The sequence below is a fragment of the Lathyrus oleraceus genome, chromosome 5, assembly GCF_024323335.1.
Source record: "Lathyrus oleraceus cultivar Zhongwan6 chromosome 5, CAAS_Psat_ZW6_1.0, whole genome shotgun sequence".
Classification (NCBI taxonomy): Eukaryota; Viridiplantae; Streptophyta; class Magnoliopsida; order Fabales; family Fabaceae; genus Lathyrus; species Lathyrus oleraceus.
The window spans coordinates 563925479-563939043 of NC_066583.1; positions in this window are offsets into that span (position 1 = coordinate 563925479).

Below are 13565 nucleotides of genomic sequence, written 5' to 3' on the forward strand. Positions count from 1 at the left end.
TGTGATATGAAGTGACGGGTATTTGTGAAGGTTGTTCATGGGATGGAAAATAAATTTGATATGAAATCATCTGTTGAGGATAGTTTATGGTATTATGTGGGGAGGGCATGGGTTAACTGTATGATGGTTATGTCATGATGTGTATGATATGCAATGTATGTTATGGTGTGTAACATAAGTATCTCTTCAACTGGAAAACAAAGAGAAAAGCTTCATGACAAAAGGTCAAGAAGAAAGATGAGAGGGAATATGACTTCGTTGGGGATAAGTTTCTTATGTAAAAGATAGTGAAAATCACTAACAACGGCTGGGAAGATTTTAGTTCATTGACGTTTCCTAGCAACAGCTGGAATACCTAAAATCTAAAGGTGTAGATCCCTAGCAACGACTGGGGAGGTTTCAGTTCAGTGACACTTCCTAGCAATGGCTGGAATACCTGAAATCTAAAGATGTAGATCCCTGGCAACGACTAAGGAGGTTTTAGTTCAGTGACGCTTCCTTGCAATAACTGGATACCTGAAATCTAAAGGTGTAGATCCCTAGCAACGGTTGGGGAAATTTTAGTTCAGTGACACTTCCTAGCAATGGCTGGAATACATGAAATCTAAAGGTATAAGTCCCTAGCAACGATTGGGGAGATTTGAATTTTGAAAGTGTCAATCCCTAGTAATGGCTGGAAAGGTTTGAATTTGAAAATGTAAATCCCAAGCAACGGCTGGGAAGGTTTGATTTTTGAAAGTGTCAATCCCTAGCAACGGCTGGGAAGGTTTAATTTTTTAAAGTGTGCAAAAGGCACAAGAGTACTTGCAAAAGGCAGGTGAATAGATATGGTGGTTATCATACACAAGGTAGAGGAAAATTTACGGTAGGCACGAAAAACTCATTATATCCCTCAGGCAGAACGGCGGGGATGAAATTTTCGAAATATGGCTACCACTTGGGACTTGCTAAACCTACATCAGGTGTTTTAAGACAAACGATAAGAGAATAGGTCAATCGTCCAATCTCTCATTTTTGCTTAACATGCAAAGTTGATAAAGGTAAACTCTCTCATGCAAAAGGCAATAAGGAGGTTTGCAGAAAGGAAAAACAAGGTTTTCCCATGCAAAAAAGCAGAGGGGTCTTGCAAAAGGCAAGGTACTGACAAAGGGCGAATAATATTTGCAAAAGGCAAATAAAAATAGATATTTTGGGGAAAACTGTTGGGGTTGTTCACGGGGACCCTTGCACTTTCGAGAAAGGCTTGAATCCAACTTATGCTAAACATACTTGCCCCAATATGAAGAGTATGTTATGATGTAATGTTATGCATGTAAAATGTCGATGTATGCAGAAAGTCGGTGTAATCTCGGGCTGCTGGGGTATGCAAATGCATGGTCTATGGACTGTACCAAATATGGTTGGGCTTTAGTGGAACTTTCCGTTTCGGAGGGAAAATTATGCATGAAGTGATGCATGCAATGCATGTGGGACTGCAACTGGGTATTTGGATTTTTGTAGGGATTTATTTTTGTTTCCAATGAGAGATTATCATCAAATGGTTGATGGAAAAGGGTGTCGTCATCAAAGGGTTGATGGAAAAGGGTGTCATCATCAAAGGGTTGATGGAAAAGGGTGTCATCATCAAAGGGTTGATGGAAAAGGTAATTTGTCTTTGTCAAAGGGTTGACGGAAAGAATCTGTTGTCAAATGTCGTCATCAGAGGGCTGATGAAAAAAAGTTTGTCATCGTCAAAGGGTTAACGGAAAGGTAATTTGTCTTCGTCAAAGGGTTGACGGAAAGAAACTGTTGTAAAATGTCGTCATCAAAGGGTTGATGGAAAAAAAGTTTGTCATCGTCAAAGAGTTGACGGAAAGGTAATTTGTCTTCGTCAAAGGGTTGACGGAAAAGAGTTTGTCATCGTCAAAGGGTTGACGGAAAGGTAATTTGTCTTCGTCAAAGGGTTGACGGAAAAGATTTTGTCATCGTCAAAGGGTTGACGGAAAGGTAATTTGTCTTCGTCAAAGGGTTGACGGGAAGAAAGTTTGTCATCGTCAAAGGGTTGACGGAAAAGTAATTTGTCTTCGTCAAAGAGTTGACGGAAAGGTGATTTGTCTTCGTCAAAGGGTTGACGGAAAGAAACTATTGTCAAATGTCGTCATCAGAGGACTGATGAAAAAAAGTTTGTCATCGTCAAAGGGTTGACGGAAAGGTTATTTATCTTCGTCAAAGGGTTGACGGAAAAGAATTTGTCTTCGTCAAAGGGCTGACGGAAAGGTAATTTGTCTTTGTCAAAGGGGTTGACGGAAAGGTAATTTGTCTTCGTCAAGGGGTTGATGGAAAAAAGCTTGTTGTAAAATGTCGTCATTAGAGGGTTGATGGAAAAAAGTTTGTCATCGTCAAAGGGTTGACAGAAAGGTAATTTGTCTTCGTCAAAGGGTTGACGGAAAGAAACCGTTGTAAAATGTCTTCATCAGAGGGCTGATGGAAAAAAGTTTGTCATCGTCAAAGGGTTAACGGAAAGGTAATTTGTCTTCGTCAAAGGGTTGACGGAAAAGAATTTGTCTTCGTCAAAGGGTTGACAGAAAGGTAATTTGTCTTCGTCAAAGGGGTTGACGGAAAGGTAATTTGTCTTCGTCAAAGGTGTTGGAGAATTGCCATCCAAGGCGCAACGGAATTTAAAAATTTCTCCATTTAGTGATCCTTACGAATGGGCATGATCAGTGATAGAATCGTTACCTCTTGTGGCGATTCAAACCTTTGGTGCAGATCTCTGATAATGATCAAAACCTTTGATACAGATCCACGGGGCGATCACGAACGTTGAACGATGACAACATCTCTACTCAGTCCACACAAACGGATTCCTTCAATCGCAGTGCTAGCTGTTATGAATGAAGGCTTTGAGTGAGAGAGAGATACGAAATTCCAACTCTTTAGTTGTGTTGTACTCCCATACAAAGCTTCTGCACAAGAGCTCTATTTATAGAACCACTTGTGTGGGCTTCAAGCCAAAAAGCCCACTTAAGTGCATTTTGGCCTATATCTCATAATATGCCAAAATCACTTAAGTACTTGGTACCTTACCATATTTCGTATTCTACTTAAGTACACCGTACCTTACGACGTTCCTTAATTATTCTATCTCTCATCAATCCGTCTTTTGTGTGTGACCCTATAGGTTTTCGCGGCGTTGGCAATTATATTAAATCACGCATTTAACATAATAAACAGTGAGCGGTATCTAGCAACACATCACTGCTACCCAAGTCACGAAAATGTCGTGTGATCTGACAAAACCTCCTGTGATAATAATTATGTGTATAATTACCCCTTTGCCCTTATGTCTATATTGAACACAAGGTATAGACCGTGTCACCCTTGTCCAGTTCAATATTGGGCCCATAGACATTTATCCTGTTACGCAGGATTGGCAAATTCCATCTAGGACACTCATGTCCCTCAGCATGCTTCGTGGAGTACTCATCAACTGTCTTTATGGTCATCCAATTACGGATAATGTTGGATCAGTAATAAAGCATTCAACTCTACATCTAGGATCCATAGTGGTTTCAGGTCGAAGAGTGGTATACACTTATTATCACCATGAGAATAACTTATGACACTTTGCATAACTTTCTATATAGTATTCTCATAGCGGGTCAATCCGGTATAAATATTACTCCTAATATTCATACCTATGTTTAAGACTTGATAACTCTTTATCCATGATCCATGAGATGTGATCATCAGTTTACAAACATAATAGTCTTAATGCTTTAATGTTATCCCACTTCACACTAAAGCTCGACTACGGATACTTTAAGAACAGTGCCCTTATGTTTAATGTGTTCTCATGATTAATCACACTTAATACATTAAACGGACTATCTAATCTAGGGACTTTATTAATCAACCATAATAAAGAAAATGCCTTTTATTATTAATAAATAATTCGATACAAGTACCAAAAGTATTGGCCTCTAGGGCTTACACCAACAAAAGGGTTGACGGAAAAGTAATCTGTCTTCGTCAAAGGGTTGACGGAAAGGTAATTTGTCTTCGTCAAAGGTTTAACGGAAAAGAATTAAGGCAGGTTATGTCCTCATCAAAGGGTTGATGGGAAGGATTTATTATGTTATGTATGCATGTGGTGCATGTTAAAGAGAATTTCTCATTTTTGTGAGAGAGCTTTTTTTGATATGCAACTTCCTTATTTTGAAAGAAGGTCATGTGTGATTATTGTATGCAATGCATGTGGTAATGCAAGATGAATATTGATTGTATTTGGATTGATCTCCCTTTTGGGAGGTGAGACTTTCTGGGTACCAATGTTGATTGGAATTGAGTTTATGAAGATGCTAGTGAAGTGGGCTTTTATTTCTAGTGATGGCTAATATGGAGTGGGCTTTCGGTTTTGGAGATGCCAATAGTGATTGGGCTTTATGGTTAATGATAGAGATTTGTTTTGGAAGGTGCCAATAATGATTGGGGTTTACGGTTTTTGATAGAGATTTGTTTTGGGAGGTATCAATAACGATTGGGCTTTATGGTTAATAATAGAGATTTGTTTTTGGAGGTGCCAATAACGATTGGGCTTTACGGTTTTTGGTTTGGACGGGATCATGTTGGATCTGATGATGATTAGATTTTTGGGTTTTCCAAGTAGGCTTTAATTTTGGAAGGTATCAAGCGTGGATTGGCTTCATTATTCTTTATCGAGAAAGGCTTCATGTTATGCATGATGCATGATATGTATGAGTGAAGCAACATGGTTGGTGCGTAATGATTGATGCAATTGTTTTGGATAGTTCAACAAATGTCCTTGAGGCGGGCAAGAATGGTTGGAACTGGGAAATATTTTTGCTTGGATTCAAGGCTCATTGTTGACAAATTATGGGATGATGTGTTTAACATGACTTCCCGACATTTGCTTTGAACTTGGTTGACGTAGTGAGCTTGGTCTGGATATTCTGATGCCCCATGCTTGATCTGAGCATGAAAATCCAAAATATAAGGAAATGCTTCCTCTCAATGGCCAGTCTTGCCCCAATCTGTTAGGTATCTACATGGACTGCCCCAGTTACAAGTTATGAAGCAAACCATGGGTAAAGTGTTCTTGATCTGATATGCCCCAATGTCTTGGGTCTGCCTACCCCTATTCATCCATCTCTTGGAGTGTTTTGACTTTCTCATGCTTTTGAGGTGGTCTGCCCTGATACGAACCTTGAAGGGATTCTGCCTCTGATTGGTTGATCTTTGAGGGGATTCCCCTTGCCAACTGCCTTTGGAGAGATTTGCCTAATCTCAACGTGATTGTCCCAGACTGACTGGATCTTGACATGGCTTGCTCAACGGAGTTATCAGATGCCTTTCCCCCTGGTGAGATCAATCTAAGAGGATGGCCTTTTCTCATCGGAGTCCTTAGGAAATTTACCTCTTTTGGGTGACAAAAACTTCTCAAGTCATGTTCATTGTGAAAACACTCTTGATGTCAATGCTCGTTCACAAGTAAAACTATTTATGCTAATGTTATGTTTATGTCGGTTTTAGAAATCCAAGTATGTCCACTGAAAAGATGACATATAGTGAATGGATCACTAGTTACTGATACTTAGCAAAACAAATAGGAGTCAGTTTTGACACAAGATCCAATGCAATATGCTTTCAAAATAGACCTTGCTTCAATTAGGTCTTTTAAGGGTTGTAATGTGGGATGGTTCATGGTTTAGGAAACAAAGGATTCATGGCTCAAAAGTTTATTTAGCCCGCCCATTCTTCTTGATACCCTTCAGTCCTACGTTCAACTAGTTTGACACAGACGTTCGTCTCTTAGAATGATGGGAGTGGTAGTAAGAGAACCCACAAGGTTTTGGGAGTGACAATCACTTGCCTTCCTATTTTTGTGTTTGCAGTCACACAATTTTGTTCTTGCTGAGGATTTTTTTTTTATTCCTCTTCTGCTTTTTTTTTTGTTTTTCGACTTCCCTAATTTTGCCTAAGCCACTTGTTTTCAAGTTTCGACTTAGCGGGCCTTTTCTCTCTCTCTCTCTCTCTCTCTCTCTCTCTCTCTAGAGTTTTTTTTTGTGGAACAAATCGTGTGACGTTTGTTGATTTGGTTTGAAAGGATTTGTGACCGTCTCACTTTTTTTTGTTGGCGAGGGACAACCACTGGATTTGTGATTTCGACCTCTCGTGAGGGAAATGATGTGGTTGTCCTTTAGACAAGACACTCCCTAGAATATGGTTGACCCTCAAATGGGACACTCCCTACTTTTTTCTTTTTAAGAATTGAACGCGTGGTCAAATTAGCTGAAGACTATCCTGCCCCGGGTTAAGATGTGAGGGTTTGTCTGCTTGGAAGAAAACTCCTACTTCTAGGCTCAAAGGGGTTGACTAGGGATTATCATCCTTATACCTCAAGTATTTGGGGATTTGAAGCAATGCCTTACATCATCAGCAAGGTGTTTATTCAAAAGAATACATGCAATGAGCTATTGTACCTTATATTCATCATTCTCCCTCTAAGTTTCGTTTTTAAACAAAAGTAAGATAAGAGTGAACACGATTGGATTGACTTAAAACATGCATATTCATTTCATTGTTGCAAAAACATGTTTTTAAGAGTGAATATTACAATGACAAGCAAGAAAGTTACACATGAAGACAAATGAATGATAACTTAATTGTTGGCGTGATTAGCCTTGTTTCAACCGTAGACTGGTATGCTTGTAGGAACTTATGTATGATAGTCCCCAAGGAGGCTCTTATGCAGCTTCTTGTTCCTCATCCATTAGCACTGGTTGTGGCATTGCAGAAGTGCCTTCGTGTGGCAGCATGAGGTTGCTCAGTATATCCAGGCCGTTTGGTGTGAACGCGATAGCCTTTGAATCAATCAGTTCCTGGACCTTGTATTTGAAAGCCTTACAACTCTCGATCGAGTGTCCGGGTGCTCCTGAGTGGAACTCACACCTAGCATTCATGTCGTAGTTCAAGGGAAGGTGTGTTGGAGGAGGTCCTAGTACCCTTAACTTCACCAATGATCTGTTGAGCAAAAGAGGGAGAATTCGACTGTACGACATGGGAATCAGGTCAAACTGTTTTTCCGACCTCTTTGATTTTCTCTGGCCTCGTTGAGCATAAGAGTTTTTTCTTCGACTTGAGTACCAATTCTGATTCTGCATTTGGTTCCCCAGAGCTAGCTAAGGAACGAACACTGGCTGTTGATTAAGAAACCTCAGTAGTTCGGGTTGGGGACGGTATCCCTGAGGCAACTCATGATGTAAGGTGGAGTCAGACAAAGGCATAGGGGAAACCATTTCCATCCTGGAGGTTGGTGTGGGATTTCCTTCCTTTTTCAACAGTGTTTGCAAGATTTCCATAACCAAGCTCATCTGAGTCTTTAGTTGGCTGATCTCTTCCTTCAATGCAGCTTGGCCTTGTTGGAGTTCTTCCACAGTGGCTTGAGACATGCTTCTAGTTCTAAGCGTACGTCGGGAAATTAGCTAGTGGGGTAGAAACAGAATATGGTATAAGGTTTTGCTTATGAGATGTAAATGATGCATGAATGCAATGTTTATTTATGAATGAATGGGTGAGAAGATTTTCACAGGTTTTTAGGCATGGGTTCATGGTTTTGGACCATCGTGATGAAGCATGGAGTTAATAATGACTACTTAGCAAACCAAGGTTCTCGCTTTGTGTGATCTAAGGCTTTTAGAAAATTGGGTGTAAGACATTGCCCCTAGAGTCATGGACTTCCTTGACTGTCAGCCGCTTATGTCAATTTACTTGCCAGGCGACTGCTCCATCAAAGTCATCTACTCTAAGTGAGAACTTCGTATCGACCCTTACGAGGAAGGCACCTCGGTGGCCTATACTACGCGACCATCGGTCTAGGCTAGCCATAGTTTTAAAAGGTTCTAAAAGGGGTCTTAGGGTCATTGACTCTAGTAAAAGAAAAGATGCCTACGCCGAAAGCACGACGGTCATCAATCCCCTTAAGAGAATCTACCACTAAGTGAGGTTCTCGTACGACCCTAACGAGGAAGGCACCTCGCGGATCAATACTACTCAACCTCTCCTATCTCAAGCAAACTCTCAGACTCGGGTGGATAGTCCTTCACACAAGGTTTTTTCCTTTGTAATCATTATTGCTTCCAAAAAAATTCTTCGTCACAGAACCAGAGTTTCGGACCAACAGGCAAACAAAGAAAATATGTATAGGTTAGCAAAGAAAGCAATATGTATAGAAAAAATAGATAACAGATAAATCTCCACGTACGTAAAAGAGAAACAACCCAAACTAGGCTAGACTTGCTTAGGGAATTTTGGTGTCCCCAGCAAAGTCGCCAGTTGTCGCTATCGGGATTTCACGATAATGAAACTGGGACTGAAGAGATGCCAAAGAGAGGCAAAGTCATAAGAGTTGCCACCGAATTTTATTTGGTTTACCTCTATCGGAGAGGAGAGGGGAAATAGTCGATAAAACCCTTGGAAAAGAGATGTGCACGGGAAGCGCTAAAAGAGAATAAGGAATCGGTCTCGCAACCTAGATTTGGGTTCGGAAGTCGGTTACGTAAGGGGAAGGTATTAGCACCCCTTACGTCCATGGTACTCCATGGGAACCATTTGGGTAATTTTGCATACATGGGATTTATCTATTATTGCTTTATTTTCAAAAGAATGTGTGAAAAGAAGGGGGTGTTTTTTGTTATTATAGTGTTCGCCAAGGATTGGGACCCTTGTGCCTACGTATCACTCATTCGGGGATGAGGAATCAGAGCTTCGTAGTTCGGAGTAGAAAATGTTTGTGTGTTGGTTGATTTTACCTTTGAGAAAAGGGTTTTCAGGATGATGCCCTAAGGCACAAAAATGAGTTTGATGAGTTGTATTGTTTTTACCTTGAATAAGGGTTTTATGAAAGAATGTTTGTGATTATATTGTACTAAAGTCTATGGACGGAGGTGATTATTCTAGACAACAAGCCAAGCATCTTGCGTCCAAAATAATCAGAGTAAGGGTAGGAATGCTCCATTCTCACTCATTCTCCACCACTTAAGGCTCGTGGTGCACAATAATAATCGTAATTATTAAGTATTTTTTTGAATTTGGCTAAGAAAATGCCACTTGACGTTGAATCAAGGGTTTATTTTATTTTGATTATGAAATTTGGCTTATGCAACATGAATGCAAAGTAACCAACAAGAAATTAAAGAGTCTCATTGTAAGGTAGCCCAAGAGAAAGCCTTTTGTGTGCAAAAGTGACCTAAGCTAAACAAAGAATAATGGTCTTACAAACATGCCCCCCCTAAGGTGGTGCCATGATGCCATTCTTACAACATGCATGTAAGTTACGGATGAAAATCCAAGTGCTTACAAAGTATCACAAAGAGTAATGAAAAGGCCTCCAAGCAAAGGTCCTAAGATGAAATCCTCTAAGTCCAAGTTGATTAAGAGTGGAGTGAATATTTTTGGTCTTTATCATTTTATCATGTTTTTGTTATTTTTAATGTATGATGACAATAAAATAAATAACAAGTAAATAAACATGCATGATGAGTTTGTACAATGATGATGATAATGAGTACTTGAATGTAAATTACAAGGTAATGACATAAAAGTAAATCACAAGAGAAAGAATGACAATATCACAATAATAATGGTTAGTGGCAATAAAATAAATTGCAAGGAATTAAAGTGCAATAATATAAATGTTAGAAGTTAGTGGTTAATGGTTAGTGGTTAGTAGAATAACAATAAGCAAATAGAATAACAAGTTAATGTAAAGAGAATGGTTTCATCTATGTATCAAATAACCCAAATATGGTTGCAATAGAGGCAATCTATCAATACCTCAAAGTATCATGAATGATCTATTGATCAACCATTAATAGGTTTGAAGTATTGAAGATTTAATCAACTCTAAACAACCATGGTCATGATTTAATAGAACTCATCAACCAAATAAATGTATCAACAAGTCAACAATAAATATTAAATGATAGCAAGAAACAATGTAAAGGAAATGGTTTTATCTATGTATCAAATGAACTAAACATGGTTGAAATAGAGACAACCTATCAACGCCTCAAAGTATCATGAAGGATCTATTGATCAATCATTAATACGTTTGAAACATTGAAGGTTTTATCAACTCTAAACAACCATAGTCATGATCTAATAGATCTCATAAACCAAATAAATGTGAACAACAAGTCAACAATAAATATTAAATGATAACAAGAAACAAGGTTTGATTGAAAATGGTGAATAAAAAAGTAGTAAGAGCAAAAAAAAATCCCTTAAAAGGGTGTAAACCCAAAAAAAAAAAACACTTGTCTCAAAGTTAACTCAAATCTCTCTCAAAACACAACCCAAGAGTAAAAACCCATTTTCAAACACAAAACAAAACCAAAATATCAAGGAGTTTGAGTCCAAAATTACCAAGATTGTAGTGTCAAAACTAGGTTGTTATTGTGTTTGGGTTTGAAAATGAAGCAAAAAGTATGAAAGAGGGTGGTTATGGTTGTTGTGGTAGGAAAATGGAAGAGAAGGAAGGTGTATGTTTATGTGGTGGTGGTGAATGATTATGTAAGTGAAGGTTACAAGTTTGCTACTGTTTTTTGTTGTGTGAAGATGGTGGATTTTTTACATGGTGGTTGGATGGTTCAAAGGAGAAAAGAGGGTTTGGGTGAGTTAGGGTTTAGGTTGAAAAGAGGGAGGTTGAATGTGATTTGGATAGAGGTTTTGTGGCTTTCAAGCTTGAAAAATGAGTGGGGATAGTGCTCTATTTATAGGGGAAGCAAAGGGGTTGAAGTGGGTGAAAGAAAAGGTCCCCTGGATAAAAAAAAACAGTGTTTTTTCTGCTGTCTGCGCAGGTATAATCGGTTACACAGTCCTAAAATGGACAAAAAATCAGTTTTTGGTCTGGGTAATCAGTTACCCTGATTAGGGTAACCGATTACCCAAATTTATTTATTTTTTGAAATAATGAATGTATGCATGTGCAGTAGGGTCATGGATCAGATGAAAATTGTATCGGGGTAGGGTGAATTTTGGGGTATGACAACGCTCACATCCTATATTTTATCGGGCTTTTCAGACTTGCCTATTAGACTAGTCCATTTTAATATTCACAACGGATATGTCAAATACTTACAAAATGTATATAAGCATGGATCCAATTAATTACTCATTCAAATAAGCACGAATGAGTGCTGATATATATACCTTAATATTTTTTCCACCTCGTATCCGTATAATATATATATATATATATATATATATATATATATATATATATATTATATATATATATATATATATATATATATATATATTTAAAAGATGCATCATTTAAACTATTATATATTTTAATATAAATATTTATTTCATAATTCAATAATAAAGTGTTTAAATTTTTTTTGTTAATAGCTTCTTTTTCCCGCCATAGGGGTGATATTTGGAAAAACCAGAAGAAAATGGTTTAGATTTCCTCCATTGTTTATGAAATTTCTCCTATTATACTTAATCATAAAAAATTACATGGCAAGCAAATCATAATGTTTGAAATACATTTTTTTTAATCTTGTAAACAAATTATGTAAGAAGTATATTTGATGGGATGAGCAATCAAATTAGACAATTTGGCACAGTGGTAGAGACACAACATCATTCACTGAGTGGTCTCCATAGTTAAACTAAAAAAAAATAAAAAGCGACATGAATTTTTAAAAAAGGAAGAAAAATTAGAGAAAAAACTAAGTTGGCAATCCATATCAATAAAAATAAATAAATATTGCTTGCCATGTATATTTTTTATGATTGGGTATAATAACATATTAAAATATAGGAATTTTTATAAGTTCGGAAACAAATTCATAGAAGAATTTTTTAAATATCACCTATATGATAGGGATAAAAGAGTTATTAATTTTTAAATTTTTTATTAATTTTATAAAAAATTAAAATAATATGATATATTTCAATTGATAAATTTATTTTTCTTAGAACGGTGGTTAACATACATATAAGAGTAATATTAAATATCCATAGAGTATAGCTAGATATATAAAAGTTGGTGCTCCGCACTAATATGAATTTAAATGAAAGGATTTTTTCAAATCGCAAAATATTATTATACTACCTTATTTAAACTCTTTGTAATTTCAATTTTGTGTTTTTTCAAAACATCTCTTTAATTAGTTTCACACTATTTCTTAAATCTATTTTACATAAATTAGTAAATTAGTAGGGCAAGTCAAACTTAAAATTTAGTGTGTTACACACTTGTCGTAGTAACATCGTCATTTTTTTTTTAACATAGGACGGAGATTAAATGTATCTTTAAAGTGTCTATAATTAATTCTAAATATATAAAATTGATTATAATATGTTTGGTTGTTCTCGTATAAAATTGATTATATTTTTTAGAATTGATTCTATCTAACGTTAAAATTTATAGTTTTATAATCTATTTATAATATTTACACTTAAAATTTAATGTTCAAGGAGAGGAAAAGAGTGATACGAATTTCATTTCATCAATTATCATCATATCCCTTCCCCTCCAATTTGAATGGAATGAACAACTTATTTTGTTTTGTCATAAAAGTTTCAAACAATTGAATGAGATATTCGTTCACTCCATTCTATTCCGGTCCTTTCCTCTCCATTTTATTTCACTTCATTCATTTTATGATATCCAAATATAACTTTAGAGAAATTTATTTAAATACAAATCACTTTACTTTTAATTCATGTTTTAATTGGAATCAATTTTATAGAATTTAATTCATTTAAAATTAATTTTCTTCACCAAATAATCAAACCTATGATAACGAGTCATAGTATATATACATTCATCTATATAAAAGTAAGTTTAATTATATAGTTGAACTCAATTGATAATACATATATCATTCTTATCCTTAGTGACCGAACTCCAAATTTTTCATAGTGATAGATACATCTATCCTAAAAGTAGTTAAAGTTGACACAAATTTTATACACTTTCACAAACCATACTTACATTTGAGAATTCTCATAAAATGACAGAGAACATGAGAACAGATAATATTATGCTTAATATGTTTAGGCAGAAGACAAGTTTTTTCTAAAATGTAGTGTAACTTGTTTAAGAAATTGTCGGGAGAGATAGATGATTGTATCTTAGAAACTGTTGAAAAACAAAAACAAATTTTGTTTGTTTTTACGGAATATAGCAAACATGACAATGCACTTTGATTCTTATCTTATTTACTTTTTCCTCACTAATAATTCAAAATCTTCTTGTGCTCTCTTTTTTGTAGTAATATTATTACAGTGATTTATTTTACACCGAGTTTTATGACCAAGATTCAGAACATGGTTGGTGCTTGTTCAGGAGTAGGAGAACACAAAAGTAATATCATGAGACTACTCGTAGAAGACCCATTTGATAGAAATGTCACTAAAAAAAATATAATTTGATTTGATGTTACATCTTAAACATAATACAAGAAGTGAATATGTTTAAAATAATAACAAATTATTATAATTAATTTTATTATTATATTTGATATAAATGTAATTTTTAATAAAAA